The sequence below is a fragment of the Monodelphis domestica genome, chromosome 3, assembly GCF_027887165.1.
Source record: "Monodelphis domestica isolate mMonDom1 chromosome 3, mMonDom1.pri, whole genome shotgun sequence".
NCBI classification, from domain to species: domain Eukaryota; kingdom Metazoa; phylum Chordata; class Mammalia; order Didelphimorphia; family Didelphidae; genus Monodelphis; species Monodelphis domestica.
In genome coordinates this window covers 152,960,963-152,973,627 of record NC_077229.1, presented here as the reverse complement: position 1 = coordinate 152,973,627, position 12,665 = coordinate 152,960,963, and the positions used below count along the sequence as shown (strand labels likewise).

General features: G+C 33.7%; 1 protein-coding gene across 7 annotated transcripts in view; it reads right to left on the bottom strand.

Moving 5' to 3' along the window:
* The window catches only part of CSMD3 (CUB and Sushi multiple domains 3), a 1,668,414-nt gene that overhangs the window by 483,708 nt on the left and 1,172,041 nt on the right, over positions 1-12,665 (bottom strand). The window lies entirely within an intron of this gene.

The following is a 12,665-nucleotide window of genomic DNA, read 5'->3' as shown; positions in this document are numbered from 1 at the left end:
GTCAACAGTAGAGAATTCAAATAATTCCATCTTTAAAAAATCCCTCAATTTATCTTTCTTGGGTGAAACCACAAGGAGAAGGACAAAAAGAAATTTCTAGACTAAATTCCTAACAAATAAAAGCTTTGAAAAAGTTGCTCTTCAGAAATTTAGGGAATCTTTCATTAAGGATTCATTAGTCCTTTAAAGATAAGAAATGTGAACAAAATTTTGAAGGATTTTGCTAAGTGGCACATAGACTAATTGGTTTTGATTTTTGTCAGTCCAAGCAAATCTTTTGTGCCACACATCATAATGCCCAAGGAGTAGTTTTCAAGAAAAGAAAGATAGCTACCTTGCTGAACCTTTAGTTAATGAAGATCCAGAAAAGCAAGTTATCACTACTAAAATCCTAGATAATGTCAATTAGTTTTTTAATGGGAATGATATTAAAGATGATGAAATACCATCTATTTTGCCACTGCACACTCTAAAGACCACAAAACCTTTACATGTAATTTGCAACAGAAATTTCTTAGATATTTTGTCTCTCCTAGTTTAAATGGAAATCTTTGGGAAGCCAAATTCTTGATCTTTTTATCCTCAGAGCTTTGCATATAGAATGAGTTTAATAAATGCTCTTTCATTCATATCAGAAGTATATTTTGTTTTTTGAACAGGAATTCATTGTCAGAAAAACTCATTATCCCATCTATGATTTGAAATTGGATAGTTTTGAAATTTGCAAAGTATATAGATGCACACTTTGTTTTCAGATGTGGGTGGGCAACATCTTATTGAACTATATTCTCACAACTGCTAAGTTGGATGCCACCAATGAGAATTGGTTAACCATCATGTAAACTAGTAGTAGAGTGCTGATTAGAAGGAAGCAACAGATAAAGGCTCATGCATCAGAAACACAGAGATCCCCACAGAAACAATAAAAGTGATTAATGATATGATTAGAGGAAGACTTCTATAATGAGAAATTCTGGGATTTCTTTTTTGAAGTATGTCATTAGAGGAAGCAAATCCCAATACTCTGAGTCTAGGCAAACATAAAAAAGTTAAATAAAGCAACCAGTAGCTTTGTGAGTGAGTGAGTGAGTGAGTGAGCACAGTGCTCAGTGAATGAGTGAAGTGCTTGGAGTCATGAAGACTTGAATTAAAATACTACTTCCAACAATTACTGACTTTGTAACCTTGAAAATCACTGAATTTTGCCGTCCCTCAGTTTCCTTAACTATAAAAGGGCACTACACCTCCACTCAAGATTTGGTGTGAAGATAAAATTAAATAACATTTGTAAAATGCTTTACAAATCATCATACAAAACATTACATAATTCTAACTATATTGTTTTCTTGTTATTGGCATTGTGAATCTGAAGATGATGGTCTGTGAGTAATACTAGTCAAAAAGTGGAAATATCTGAAGGAGTAGAATATGCCCTAATGTAAATGTTACTGTATAATACAGAATGTTACTTAATGAAATTATTATATAATGAGTTATGGAATAGGTTTTATTTACTAAGTATCAAATACATGTCATTTATTGTTAGTCACTAGGGACACAGAAAGCTCTCATTCTAATGGGGGAGACAACATACAACAACTATATACATACAAATTATTTACAGAATAAATAATAAATTTTAAAAAAACAGAGAAACTACTAGAGTTAAGACAGACAGAGAACATTTCTTATAGAAGATGGTACAGTCAAAGAAAATGCCTTTTATGGGAAGATGAATGATGTGAGGAAAGTAAGGAGACCAGTGTCACTGGGTCACAGACTAAGGGGTGGGGAGTAAGGAGTTGGAAGAATAGGAAGGTGGAACCTGTGTGGGGTTGGGGAGGGGTTGGGAAGGGGTTGGGTATGATGGATTTCAAACAACAAAAGGAGGGCTTTGTAGTTCAACCTGGAGATGATAGGAAGCCAATGGTGTTTACTGAGTATGTGTGTGATGGGGATTAATATGGTTGAATATACAAAATTAGGAAAAATACTTTGGTGGGTGAATGAAGGATGAACTATATATTGGAGAAGAAATCTGTGGCAGGCAGAACAACTAGCAAGTTACTGAAATTGTCCAGATGGCAGATGATGAGGTGGTGACAGGGTGGTGGCAGTGTCAGAATAGTGATAGTGTCAGAGTAGAAAGGGGAGTTTATGTGAGAAATTATGAGGGCAAAACTGACAAGCCCTGGAAACAGATTGGCCATAGGAAGGAATGAGAAACAGAGGATGACACCCAAAAGTTTCAAGTCTGGCTGACCAGGAAGATAGTACAGTTTTAAAAAGTAACAAGGAAGTCTGGAATGAGGGAAGAGTATAGTACTATTGGAATAGGGAATGGAACTGTGATTTTATTGGCATAGGGAAAATTCCCTCTATCAGAGTAAGTTTGTATGGTCTCTGCAGTGGTCTTAGAAGACTACTGAGATCACTGAGGGCATACCATAAGGCATATGCAAAACTTGAACCCAGGACTTCCTGGCTTCCAGGGCAGCTTTATATCAACTATGGAGGGAGAGAGAAATACATAGATAGTATATAGATAGAAATATTTATATGCACACACAAATTATATGTATACACAGAAATAAATACATTTACACACTAGAATATACTATACTCATCTATGTAAGTGTACACAATATAAAATTTTAAAAATCCAATTCAGGATATAAATAGAAATTTATTATTATCCACGTCTTCCTAGACCCTTTGCAAGAAAACCCTTCGAATTCTTGGGTAAACAAAAAACTGAAAATCCTTGAAGAGAAGGGGGAAAAAAAGCATTTCTAGAACTGTAGCAAGTGTATAAATAAATGGACTACCAGCAGGAGGTGCCCAGATTTATTAGTCAGGGTAAAGGGATTGAGAGTAAGTCACTCAGCAAGATGCTCAACTTGGCATAAATTAAAAAGAGTATCCATGTTAGGAAAATAGATATATTAATGCAATCTTTTAGAAAACATTTTTGTTTCATTTAATTACTAGTTTTCTTTATCAATGGCAGAGCTGTCTCCTATTAGTGCCACACAGTTCTTCATCTAAAACTTTATATGTTTGACCAATGATGGATTCTGGGTCTTCAGGCAGGGACAAAATCTGTCACATGCTTCACTTAATAAAGCTACCCCATTGTAAAGTGCCACTGGAAATGGACAGGGACAAAGGACACACACTAAAATTGTTTCCTTTAAGCATCTCTTCTCTTCCTCTTCTGAGAAGTACTAGAGTTTTGTTAACTACTAATGATGCAGCTCTGCTGATCTTCATCTGAACTACCTTGCATCACAAAACCCATATCAAACATTACATAAAAAGGAAGACTTGCTATATGCCTGACAAAGGTCTCTGCTGTCACCATATGCAATGAAGAATCAAAATGGAAGAAGGACTCCAAGTATTCCTGTCTCTAGATGATATCATGTTAGCTCAGACCAGAATATTATTAAGTCTCCTAAATGATATCTATAATATTCAAAATACTCTAGATTAACATTTGTAAAGGTTAAAAAATGAATGGATGAAGAATAGCTACTGTCAAAACAATGTGCAATTCGATAGAAAATCCATAGATACTTGAACCAACTCTGGGAATAGACAATTAGTTGGGCCCAGAAATTAAACTAGAGGGGGAATGTAGATTGTATTGCCTTTGTGAAAGTATGCAGAGCTTTTAAGGAACTTAAGCTTCTTCTTGAAACAAAGGTCCATCTTTTCAACCATTTAATTTTTTTTTCTGGTAATGCTGTATGTCTGTGGGCCATGTCATGTCATTCTATGAAGAACTGTAATAAGTTAATCAAATGGGGATGTAGAGAAGAATAGGAGTTTGTGACATATTATTAAAGAAGAGGTGGGCAGTAGAAAAGATCTATATCTAGAAAGGAGGTAAATCAGACACATAAAAAGAGATAATGAAGACTGATGGACAGACTAAGTGCTCTAGACATATTCACACAATATGAAGAGATCTGGAGTAAAGTGCTTAGAATCTGAAGGCAGATGTATCCTTCATGAGACATTGACAAGTCACAAATGATGGGTGGGTGTGAAATTTTGGTTTCTGGTTAAGTGAAATCATATAGATCCATGGAGATATGGAAATAAAAAACAAGTATTTATTTAACAATAACTTCTTTGAACTGCAATTAAAATTTTGGACAAAGTGTAATATATCTTATTGAATCTTCTGTTAGATGGCCATACAATATTTGTAGGTTGAAATTAAAAGATATTTTTGAAACCTCCAATTAGACAGTAGAAAGGATTCAAGATGCAGTTTCAAAAAGGCAAAAGTAATATTCAAAGGAATGTTAATTCTTTAAGAATTATAGTCAAAAGATGCTTTTTTTTTTCAAAATGCACTATTTCTTTCCACATTGATCTTTCACCAGCTTCTAAAAAATAGACTAGGCAGTGAGTTTTTAATCTCCTTTAACTAAGTAAAAATGTGCAATGCCTATCCTGTGTATACAGAGTATTTAAACCAAAACCAAGAACTATGCTACAATTTTTTTAAAAATGAGTATCATCATTCAGTTTACAGTGACTTAAGAAGAAAATTGTTTTCTTATTGAATCTCCTTGGTTAGACTGATACCGTGTCAACCAATACTCCCAGAATACTGAAATACTGCATTCATATAATTATTTGCAACACATTTATGGTGTAAATTGTTAGAAATTTTCCCAAAAGGTCTAAAATTTGCCCATGCAAATCTCTAAACAAGTAAGTTCTGCCTTTAAACTAAAAAATAAATTTCTTATGGTTTTAAAAAGTGATTTTTGTTAAAACTCACAAGTTAATATTAAAATTCTTTTGAATTAAAGCAAATAGCCATTTAATTTTTGACTTTTTGTTTTTAATTTCCAAGTAATTTTACCAAAAAAAATAGGGATAGATCCTGCTATTATTATCTAACCTTTGACAAGGAACTTATTGATCATTCTCCAAAAGCATACTTGACTAGTAAATTATTTTTGTATAAGATTAAAATTAATATCCAATAACTCCAAGTATTATATTTTATAAGATTTATTAATAATCACTTGAAGTAAAAAAAATAAAAGACAAAAAGTAAAAGCCTGAGTAAAGAGAAATTTTCCCATCTACGTTCACATGAAGCAAGAGCGAGGGCCAGGGTCCCAGAATCTTCATCTCCAAAACTTAAGGATGAAATATGAGAACAAAAGTGAGATGGTGAGAGTTGGAGTTCTGGAGATTCTAATTACATAATTCTACACATCTCAAGTTTTCTCTCTTTAATGGGGGTTAAATGAAGAAACATATATGTATTGTTATACTCTGTACTGAATTAAAAAAAAAAAACTTTCTCTTCTAACCATATAGCTCTCAATATTGACTGAGAGAAAAGTCTTTGTTGAATTTATTAGAATCACTCAAAAATTTCTCTAAAATTTATTTTAGAAGTGCTTATTTTTTTGTAATTTTTTTTTTAGTTTTAGCTAAACATGGTATGATCTATGCAATACATTTTACTTGGATTTTTAGATATATTAAATTTTATCCACATATTACCTACCTGACCATTGGATTTTCTACAAAGTTTGTTTCTTAAAAAAACTTTAATAAATATTAAGTATCATTATTAAAATAGATTAATAAAAATAACTAGATACTTTAAGTGAATATATAAATGAATCTATGATTTAAATAATAAGGATGTTTCCTCCATGACCTATCTAATGTTCTCTTATCCCACAATCATTGCTTATAATAAATAATGATAATAATAATAATAAGTAACATAACACTTCTCTAATGGAGGAGGGAAACTGGGGGAGAATGAGTGGAGGAACAAGAATCAGTTGTTGAAGAAGGGGGCCAAGACCCAGAAGCCTCTGGCCTCCAGACTTTGAAAGCCAATTTTCAAGGGGGGCAGACCATAGGGCTGACCTTCACCCACTTACCTTTTCTCTCATTCCTCTACCATTTATCTTCCCCATTTGACATCAAAATACATTATATTTTAATATTTAGATCTGGGTTTGGGCCTGTCTTTAGATAACAAACTTGGGATTAGGATCAATAGTTTGAGACAGGATTTTAAAATGAAATCCTGTCCTTGTCTGGTGATAACTCAGTGTCTCTGACTAAGGAATACTGTCATCTTTCCTTGCCAGTTGGTGCCATAACTTAGCCCCTAAAGGTTGTTGGTTAAAATGCTTGCCTCACTGTGATAGACTTAGCCTCAGGGGCCCTGAGCTCCTCTCAGAAAGGCATACTGCCATTGTTGCAGAGTCAACCTGGTTCATATTTCTCGTGTTTAAAGAAAGTTCTGGTTCATGGATAGGCATGTAGTTTTGTTTTGAAATTGGAACAGTACCCTCCAGTTCCCAGTTCTTTCCCCCTGTTATCTCCTGTTGGAGTTTGAGATCATTGTTCAATTCTTTGTTGTTATTTGGGGGATTAATATATTGTTTGCAAATCAGGTGTTGCTTTCCTTAATTGGCAATGGTAAAAGCATTGTGTCTTGTAATTATTGTTGTTCCTTTGTAATGATTACTATGACCCCATATCTATTGTAATTATTATTATAACTTGATCTCCTTCCATTTCCCAAATTTATATTGTGCTTTTTGAGGACAAAATCTGACAATGTGACCTAACCTATTACCCAAAAAGAATTTCTTTGGAGCTCCTTGCCCACTTTTTTGGTATAGGGGGTCTAGGTTGATTGAATGTTCTCACTGTAGCTAATTTTTAACCACTCTATTTCTTTCTGTTTAATTGTTTCCTTTGCCTCATCCAATTTCTGCTTTAAGTTTTTTTTTTTTATTTGATCATCTTTCTCTTTGTGCTGTTCTGAATTGGATTCATGCAAATAAGTAGCAAAGTCCCTTAGTTCTTGCAAAGTCATGGAATCATATGTAGGGCAGAAATTCTTAAAGAAAGTTTTGATTGTGTTGCAACGTCAACTCAAAAACTGCCTCTTAATATGTTGTGCTATTTGTTCACTATCCTGAGGGATTCCTAATATGGATTCTGCACTTTCTAAGAGCCTGTCGAGAAAAATGGAAGGATGTTCTTTGGATTCTTGATGAATTCTCTTAAATTTTCTCCATGCATTTGGATAGACACTGAATGATTTTATAGTCTCTAGGAGGTCTTCTCTAGCTTTTTTTCAAGTAAGATAAATTTTTGGAATTAGAAAATTCAATGTCCCCAAAATATTCTGGCCAGCTGGTTAGTTTTTGATCTTCCCTAGTTTTCCTAATAAACTGAACTTGTTCTTAGGGGCGCCAAATAATTCCTGTAAAAAAATTTCAGTATCTGTAAAATTTGGCTCATAAAGCCTAAAAGCATGTTTTAGCTCCTCTACACAACAAAATGGATTAGTACAGAATCTAGACATTCTTTTCTTAAGTGCTTCTAAGGCCATTGCTGAGAAGGGTTTGCGGATTTTCACAGGGACCACCCCTGAGTTTGCATTTAATTCTGCATAATCTTGCAAATGCAGAATATTTTGTACCCCTTCTGCACCCTGAGTATTTGTAGGTTCAGTGCATGTATCTTTATCTACAGTAGTTTTGTCAGTTCAGAGCCCAAGGATTAGAGTAGGTGTGGTGTCATTGCCTTTGCCACAGTCTTTATCAGCCCTTATCTGTAGCAGTGTTATTTCCCATTCCTATCTTATCAATTTTGTTTATCAGTGCCTGATACAATTCATTCCTGGTGGCCATTTGATTGAGAACCCTTACCAATGTAGGGTCATTGGTGCTGTTTGCCCAAAATCAGTCTGATCCCCTTTCCCACAGGGTTAAAGATTTGTCATGCCATCATTATTGTTCCATATATGGCTGGGCACATTGGCCATAGAATCTCAACCTCAAAAGACATTGGGTTCCAAATTTTTGTTGTATGGAAAACTGGCTAGATAAAGTAAAAAAAATAAATTGGCTTTCATGCCATACAGCCAAAAATATAGCTGACAGCATGAGCAGCACTGCATAGATGATGATAATGCTTTGGTACATGTTTTTGTTTAATGTATCCTGATCCCCTACCCTTTTTCCTCAAAAACCTCCCTACAGTAAAAAAAAAAAAAGTTGCCTTTTAAAACTGTCCTCTAAGCACCTCCCCCCTATAGTAGACAGTAAAAGCTTAGGCTTCTGTTCTAAGATGGCTACACCTCCCCTAGTCTCTCTCAACTGCCACAAACTGGAAATGGCTCTTTACCTAATCCTTCTGGGGTGCCAACTGTAATGGAGGAGGGAAACTGGGGGAGAATGAGTGGAGGATTCCTCTCCTCTATTACTAATGGGGAGAGGTAAACCAGAGTCTGTCTTCAAGGGAGGGGTGACACTCCAATAAGATGTTGGAAAGGAGAAGTGAGGGCTGGAGACACATATGAACCAGGCTGACTCTGTAACAATGGCAGTATGCCTTCCTCAGAACTGTCAGAATTCATTCACCCCTCCTCCACTCCTCATCAGGTTGATTTGTCCATCAAATTCACTTCTCATCTCTCTTTCTTACTTTACACTTACTATGTGGAAAGCATTGTGCTAAGCAATTTACAAATATCTCATTTAGTACCCATAACTCTGGGAGCTGGGAATTGTTAATAATTCTGAAAGTGAGTCAGTGTTATATTCATTTTTCAGAGAGGAAAACTGAGGTATAGAAGTATTAACTAACTTCCCCAAGGATTCATAGCTATTGAATAGTAGAAGTTAAGGGCCTAGCTCTCCAGTTTCTATTGCAGAGTTCTTTCCTCTTAACTGCATAAAACAATTTGGAAAAGAGCAATTGACTATTTTTTTTAAGTAAAAAATCAGTTTCCCCTTCTAAAACAGGTTGCCTTATAAGTAGTTTCAAATAAAAAGGCACCTTTCTTCATTCGAGGAAGCAATGATACACTGAGGGAAAAGCACTGGTTTTTTAACCAGATGTAATATGTTTCCATGTACATTCCAGATGTAATACTAGCTCTGCTACCTGTGTGACCTTAGACTATTTTAGACACTCTGAATCTCAGTTTCCCCAGTTGAAAGTATAAGGAGTTGCTATATTTTATCGCTAAGTTTCTTTCCAGCCATGAGTTTTAGCATCCTATGGTGAAGCAATACGCCTGGACTTGGGATTTCATTGATTCATGCCTCTGTTGAGGGAATTTCCTAATCTTCTCTACAACATTTAATCTTAAAGAGTTGCCTAGAGCAGAAGTATATAAACTTTTCCTGCAAAGAAACAAATAGTAAACATGAAATTCAAAATATAATAATAATATATACTTTTGTTAATACAGGTCTAGTGAAGACAATAGAATTCTTATTTTGTGGAGGAGGAAATATATTTGGCTTAATTTTTGCTTAAGGTTCAGAATTAGTGTTTCCTATTATCAAAATCAATTGCAAATGTTCTTCTATAAAGGCTAATTTGAAATGAAATTTCATGTATTTGGCTTTGAAAGCATCTTTTCACACAGACATTAACTAGGAAATATTTATATTAAGCTTTTATGGCATATTATCTTTAATTGAATCAAAAAGCTAATAGTCTAAGTTTACTTTTGCTGGACACATTTCTTCAGCTATGACAATTAAACCTGATTTAATTCACCATAAGTATGATCGACTGTAAATGATTTAGCTATTCTGATTAATATAATAATACAAGAACATTCTGAAGGACTAAGGCTGAAAAATACTTTCCACTTCTAGGGAGAAAATTGATGGAGTCTGGGTACAAACTGAAATATAATGTTTTCACTTTATCTTTCTTGCTTTTTTTTGAAACATAGCAAATATGGAAATGTAAATAATTGACATCACTTTTCTTTCTTGTTTTCTTAATGAGCAGGAGGAGGGATGGGAGCGAAATAGGAAATTCAGAAGTAAATTAAAGTTATTATTAAAATATATATAATAAATTTGGTAAAAAAGTAAAAATAAATGTTGTAATTCACCTCAGCAAATGACTTTCCTTACATAGCTAATAAAGGGCTACTCTGAAACTTACTTTGACCACTATCTTGTTTGAAATTTTGTTTTTGTCAAAAAATTCTACTGTGATAAGATATTCTGTTTTATATTTTCTCATTTTTTCCAACTTGCTTTCCTATAAGTTAGAGATATTGTGATAAGTGCTTAATCTTGTAATGCTAATATATATATATATATATATATATATATATATATATATATATATATATATATATATTCTGGCACAGTTATATTGTCATTGAATAATAAATGCATTGTTTTGCCATCTAATTCTATAATAAAATAATCCATACTAAACAATGTCTTAAAAGCCCTACTTTTGAAATCCAACTTTCTCTTCTTCTCTTTGGACATGATTGATATGGCCTGGTAATTAAAAAAAAAATTGTGGTATGGTTATACACGTGGCATTTGAAGTGCTGTGGAGCTATAATTTCATCAATGCAATTCATAGTGATCTCAACAACAGTACAAAGTGATGAGAGAGCCATATCATAATTATTTTGCTCTACTATTGGCACAATATTAGCCATAGGTAAACAAATGAGCATGGCAGTTTTCCAATGAGGTTTAATTATGAACACTGAAATTGAAATTTCATGTAGTTTTCATGTGTTATGAAGTATTAAAATTCTTAGTTTTTTTTATCTATTTAAAAATGTAAGAACTGTTCCTAGTTTTCAAGCTATCATATATCCTTAGTTTGCCAATTTCTAGCTTAGAGCATGAAGACATTAAAGGACTTACCTCAGATCACAAAAGTATATGTGCCAGACATGGGTCTTAAACCCAAGTTTTCCTAGATCGGCAGATGCTACACAATTTATTGGGCCAAAAATGCAAAATCTAAATTTTTCTTTTCAATTACACAGCTCTGGGCCCCTTCACTCATTATTTTCAATTCTTGCTTGGTCTAAGATTAAAAGATCCAGGAATTTTTCTGCTTGGTCTGAAAATCACTTTGCTAGCCAATATCGTTTGGTGTTATATTCTTTGTATATTCTATTTATCTCCTTTCAGTTTCTCATCAATAATTCTCTTTTTAATGTATGCTCCATCTCTCATTTTGAATTGTGTACTCCAAGAGTACTTCACCAGGAAAGAACTGTCAACTAGGCAATAAGTAGATAAGTAGCTATGAGTCATCGAATGACACAGTCAGAAGAATTACAGGAATCTAAGTCCATAGCATTATCCTATTAGACAAAATGAATTCATACCTTGTCAAAGAGTTAACCTTGTCAAAGAATTGTCTGAACTTCTTAAAGAAATATCATCAATGTCAAGGTCAGTCCTAGGTCAGTGGCAAATACTTTTCTGGCTTGTATAAGGCTTTTCACACCTAGACACAGTTGGTCACCTTAAACTTTATAACACACTTAACATACATAATCTCATTTATTTGTCACCAGTCTATGAGGTAGGTACTATAAGAATAGAATGTTCCCAAAGTCTTAGCACAATGTTATGCTGTAATACAACAACATTGTCCTAAGACTTTGCGGGGATAACCTACATTATTTGTCCCATTTTACAAATGAATGAATGGAATTCCAGGGAACTTAAATGATTTCTTATGATCACTCAATTGAGTATATGTCAAGGGCAAAACCTTAACCCAGAACTCTCTGTCCCTGTATCCATTTTGTATTTTTCTGCAAATATTTCTTTGGGAATACAGTATGTTGTTCTTTTGGAATGTAAAGTTCTTTGAAAACAAGAATTACTTCACTTTGGTTTTTGTGTTGCCAACACAACAAAAAGACTGAAAATCTGTAATTAATTAACGTGCATTCATTAAATGAAGTCTGGTGCTCTTTCAACTATGCCATGTTGCTTCTAATGCATAGAAAAGTAACAGTTAAAATTCACTTCTGATCTGATGCCCTGTCCAGGTTTCATATCCACAGAACAAGATGACTTTCCCAAAATTAGCTCATCGTTTTTAAACTCACCATCATGTTGTTAATCTGGAGCTTCATCAGTTCCCTCAGCCTCCTCTCCCCTCTCACTGGAAAGCTGGAGGGTGGAATACCAAAGTCCTCCCAATGCCTTCTTTTACACAGAGGAGAAATCATTCATCTCACACTACTTTTCATGTGTTACCCTGTCTGGTTTTAACTCCAAAGAATAAGATAACCACCAAGTCAGGTAGTCAGGGTAATTTCTAATGCTCCTTGTAAAAATTTCATTTATACATAATACATTGGATTTAATTCATTAAAAAATTTTCCATAGGAAAGTTAATAAAGTCATGTGAATGACACAAAAATGATAGAAAAGAAAGAAATCAAGGAAAGATAAAAATACACAGAAAGAAAGAAAGAAGGTTAGAAGTGAATGCAGATATGTATGGGAGTTTTGCTTAACTTAATGTGAATGTAAAATAAAAGACATTGAACATAACAGCAATTCATTGTTTCACAGACAATCCTTTATTCTTTGTGTAATTAAGTATTTATATTTAATTAAAATAATTCAAAGAAGAATCTTTAAAATAGGCACTTTGGAGCCAAAAAAAAAATGGAGAAGGTAGTTTTCAGTTCCCTAGAAACAGAAATCTCTGATTGTCCCGCCACACCTATTCAGTGAAATTCCCAATATTTTTTTCCTTTTTACATACTAGATATGACTTTAATCTTTTAGAGGCAAATATCACATGAGAGTTGAATATAATTTGCATTTCTGAAAGTA